Source organism: Pseudopipra pipra, chromosome 4 (assembly GCF_036250125.1).
Source record: "Pseudopipra pipra isolate bDixPip1 chromosome 4, bDixPip1.hap1, whole genome shotgun sequence".
Lineage (NCBI taxonomy): Eukaryota > Metazoa > Chordata > Aves > Passeriformes > Pipridae > Pseudopipra > Pseudopipra pipra.
The window spans coordinates 36,769,461-36,774,762 of record NC_087552.1 but is presented as its reverse complement, the minus strand read 5'-3'; positions in this window follow the sequence as shown (position 1 = coordinate 36,774,762).

Below are 5,302 nucleotides of genomic sequence, written 5' to 3'. Positions count from 1 at the left end.
GATTTGGAAATCTTGGCGGTCCCCAGGGATTTCTCCACAGAACTACTCCTCAGGCAGATGGTGCCTGACTTGTCTTGCACTTCCTTCCCAGATTGCAGGGCCTTGCATTTGCCCTTGTTGAACTTCATAAGGTTTTCTTTGTTACCTTGCAGCTCTGCCTAGGACTGTGTTGGCTGCCTCTTGGAGAAGTAGAGTTAGGACCAATGTTAGACCTGAATTGTTATAATTATGAGCTAAGTTTATTGCAATGTGCATCCGTTTTTTGTTTTCACAAGCTTTCACTTAAAATAATTTGTTGCATTTTGTAAAGAGAAGACTGAAAGCAATACAGTGTTGGTATAAGGTGAATAATCAAGGGTATTCAGCTAGCCTGTGGTGTAACTGCCATTGTGAAAGGAGTTTGGGATTTTGTTTGCGTGTTGGTTCTTTTTTTTCTGAGAAGGGGAGAAGTGACAGCAGTGAGGTGCTGTGGGTGCTTCTTAGGTGTTACCACTGTAGGGAACAGTTCTCAGTTCTCATGGGCAATATGCCAGTAGGTGGAAATAGAATAGCTATCCTTGAGCGTGGGTACACAAGAGTGCTATGTAAATGTTACTTGAATGTTCATATGTGTCTCCCAGGGTGAACGTTTTTAAGGCAAAGTAAACAAGGAAAACTCTGCTGGACTCCAGCCTTAGTGATATATTAGCAGGAAATACTAATGAGCCTTGCAATTCTGTTTTCAATATAATGTTTGCTTTTTCTAATGGATACTATCCTATCTACCTCTGCTCATAGGATGATATAGCTCCTCACAATGATAACAATAACATTATATTATGAGAAATAGATCTGTGGAGATGGCATATTTTATAGAACCATTTTTATTGATAGTGTTAGTATTCAAAATCCTCATGTGGAGCGATCATTAAAGCTCATTTAAAAACCCTTGGAGGGTTGCTTATAGCTCAAATACAGTGCAAGGAATTTGAATCTTAATTATATGTGGAGAGATATATGAAATAGAATTTGTAGTCACAATGCATTTCGTGATTGCGAATCCATAATATATTATTGTTTCTTCAGAGAGCTGAAAAGATGCCATTAGTGTGAGAGGTGAAAGTATTCATTAAATCAGTGGTGCAGCACCAGGCTCTTAATTTGATAAAATGAGAATTTGAACTGGGTAACTGCTGCGCTGCTGGGGTTTTTTAGCATCCTCTGCTGGTCGTGGTGGTAATACTTTGATAGTGAGTTCAGCATTTTGGCAAGGTGCAAAAATTAATCCTTTAAGCAATATTCCTTTCTCTAAGTGCTATATGAAAATGATAAATAGCACTCTAGAATTAATCCATAGCTAAAGTGTAGATTTTACTATAGTTAATGGTTAAGATATTTTTTTTTGGCTTTCTCAGTGTTTAGGATAGATCTGGAAAAGGCAGTTGCTAAAGTTTGCTAATATTTCTATTGTTTTGCAATAAGTAATTGAATTTCTAAAATTGCTGGTTTGATTCCATCTATTCAAGGCTATATATGTAGCCTTGATAACATATGTGTATTTATATTGGTGTATGTGAGCCATACATTTTTTGACATTGTTCTCATTTAGGTCTAGGTGAAATTTTTAACAGCTATTTTAAAAGGAGTACATTTAAGTTTTCTGAAGCAGTGTGCAAGTTTGTGTCTGCTTAGCTGGTTTGCTTTAAGTCCTGAATAATTAAAATAGTTGAAATATTTAGTAATCATTTTTCAAAACAAAATGCTTGTAGTTGAAAATGTTTATTTCAGTGTTATTTACAGCATTTATTTGAAAGAGCTCAAAACCTGCCAGGGTACTTCATTTTGGTTGAGCGAGGGACTTTGGCTGAATGAATGGTACTGAAAAAAAAAGTGATTGGCTCTGCTACCCTGATCTGCAAATATTCTTCTTCTAGTGTCTGCGACCTAAGGCAAACCTGACTGCTGGTTAACAGTGATGTGGTGAAGCCTAGGGCTGTAACACATCAGAACAAAATTAACCTTGGCCTTTCTAGACCAGTTGTTAATGTCGAAGCACCTGATAAGATGAACTGCAACTGCCTATCTGGTTCTGATGTCACATTCTAAATTAAATAAATAGAATAACTGATTTCTATGGCCTCAGAAATACCTTAATGCCATGCTTTATCACAGGGAGACATTCTCTAACTCAGAAGAACTGGTTTAGTTTATTTACCAGAATTTCTAGGAAAGCTATAGGTGTACTAGGCTATATGAAAAAAATCTCTTTACTCTGATCCAGGGAATGTTGTTCTCTATGTGTTGGGGGGGGGGGGTATTTTAACAGAGATGAGTTGGAATTGAAATACCTACTACAGAACGGCAGATAACCTAAACCTCTAATTACCTGGAAAACTTCAGGCTGAACATGCAGCACTGTAATTACCTCAAAATTACTACCTGAGTCTGGACAAAATATTTTTCTTTGGCATTTTTCTTTATGCCTCTAGCTTGAAAGAGAAATTAAACCTGCGAATGCCGGAGGTGCTGTCAAAACAAGGCAATTGAAGCAAGAAACAAGCTGCTTTTTAATTTCTATAGATTTTTCTCAAACTTTTCCAACTTATTTTCTGTAAAAGAACTGCAACATCCTACATCATTTGCTATTGATCTTAATTAAACTCCAAGGTACAGAGCCGGGAGGTGAAATCAACAGATAAAAAAAAGATGAGAATCTGGAAGTAGACAGCGTTGAAGTACCAACACGCTGGGAAGTATTTCAGCCTCTGTTCTAGTCCTGAGGGCAGAGTGAAATAGAGGGCCTTGCAATTGGGTGACTGAGATCTTGTTTCTAAAGAGACCTCTGGGATATATCTGTGATGTGTGGCTTTTCTTCAGTCACCCCTAGACACAAACATAGGAGGTGATTGGTCATGGGCTGTTTACATCAAGTAGGTAAGAAAGAAATGCTGAGTTGTCAGTGATCCTAAACCATTTATAAAGGTAAATTGACCTGGTACCAGCGAACTGTTAATGTCTGGCCATGAATGGATCCCAACAGAGGGCTTGAGTGTTTTCTGGTCAACTGGATTTCAGAGGAGCTCAGACATTGGTTCTAGTTTTGATTTGATGGTGGGCACTAGTGGACTCCTAACAGCTCTTTAGATATGACTGATGAATATGAGTCTGTGCTCAGAAAACACAAGAGAGTGTTCAAAGTGGAGACATGTTCTACTTTGACATATGCTCATTGACAGGTGTAGACCACTTTTCTCTACTGTGAGACTGGCCTGCAGGCATCTAGAAGGAGCACAGAACGAAGGAACTCAAGTTTCCCTGAGGGCAGACTGATCATCTGACCTTAAAACTTGATCACTATTAGCAATCAGTGTAATGATAGTTGGTTGCAGGCATCTTGCATTAATCTTTCAATAAACTTGTCTAGGTACAAAACCTGTAGTCTGATCTTTGTTTCAAAGCAGAAAGGGTAGTACCTGAACATGATTGTGTGGTTCTGTTCTATGATTCTGTATAGCTGGGGATAAGAGATAAAGGCAGTGTAGGGATTTTCTGGAGTATGCTTTATCTAATGGGATTTTATTATTTGACTCTTTTTTGTATTGTTCTTCAGATGTTAGCTTTTAGAGCATTAGAAAATATCTGTGAAATCAGATCAGACCTCACTCAGTGCTGCTCCAACAATTTCCATGCATGTATTTTAGGCTGGCAGTTGTTCCTGAAGGCTCTGTGCTGGAGAGATGTGGTTCACAGTCAACCCTCTTCCACTTAGAGAGACTGTTCTAGATGGACAACAGAATGGTAGATTGCTTTCATCAAAATTCAGGAAAAAGGAACTCTTTCTACAGCATAATGCTTAGCAACTAATGCTTCATGACACAACACTTGGTTTTTTAGAAGCTTGAATATTGCACTTAACAGGCGAGGAAAAGGGGCATAAATGCTAGTTTTGATGCTTTTATAGTAATTTTACTGTTTCTTAAAGCCATTCACCACAAGTGATACTGTGGCATAATGTCAGTGGTATTAGTGAATTGAACAGAACGCAACGTCTGTTGCATTATGTCTTTGTAAGTAATATTTTCTTTCAGTCATGGGGCCAAGATTTGGAGGAAACAAAGTGAGGATTTTTTTTCATATCAGTCATTTTAGAAGGGAGAGAAAAGACAAGGAGAAAAAATTTGGCAAGGACTTTGTGTGTGTGTGGCAACCTAAAGAAATCTGCATGATGATGAAACATTGGCAAGGCTTCTCGGGTAGCTTTTTGGTTCACTACTCATATTCATTTATTTATTTATTTATTTACTTACTTATTTTATTTATTTCTTATTTATTTTTTTAACAACAATTTTTATGTAATGAAAGCGAGTTGACTACTTATTAAAAAAAAAATCTTCAGATTGCTTGCTTTAACTGTTATGTGATCCCTGAGAAAACCCAGAAGCGTGAAGGATGTTCATCCTTCCTGAACTTCCTGAAGTATTTGAGAGCAAATGAGTAGATTATGACTTTCAAGCCTGAGCAGCCGGTGTCTGAGAGATCCAGCTATAGTGTTTTCTGCCCAAGAAGGGAAGAGCATATGCAATCCAAAGTCTAGAACAAAAAATAAATTAGAGTTTCTGCTTGAGTGAGTAAGTCCTCTGGAGTTGTCCTAAGAAAGAAATTATGCTTCTGTAATGTATGATTTAAACACACCTTTAAACAAACTCTTGTATCATAAATCAGTTGATTCAGGTAACCAAGAATGGAAATTCTACTTCCTAAATCCTTATTTTACTTAAATCTATGCTCATGTTTAAACATACAGTAATTACAGACCTCAGACCTATTAAGTTACTTACAAATATTTAGTCATTACTTTCACAAACAATCTTGATAGAGGTCCTTTTCCTATAAGCTGTCTGTAAATGAACTCTGATGTCACTTCAAAAGATAAGTGGAGATTTGTAGTTGACAGCTTTCATGATCATAACAGTGGTTTAGTGTAGTTTTCATTCCAGAGTGTTGACACCTTTTGAAAATTTTAACAAATCCTGCAGGTAGGAAGTATGTATATGTTAGAATTGGATAGATGAACTTAAGGGAAAAACGAGTAACTGCTTGATTTTTTTTATTTTATTTTTAAGAAAAAAAAAAAGATATTGCAGTCACTCATGTTTTTCATTATTATATCTCCTACCAGAAATCCAAAAATTTAAAGATGGTATTTAAAGTTGTATATTCCTTCTGAAAACTGGAAATAGTATAAAAATTTTCTAAATCAAGTTACAATAATTTTGTTTAAAGAAAACTTTAATAGTTTTTTCAGAGGCCTTGGAAAACACTT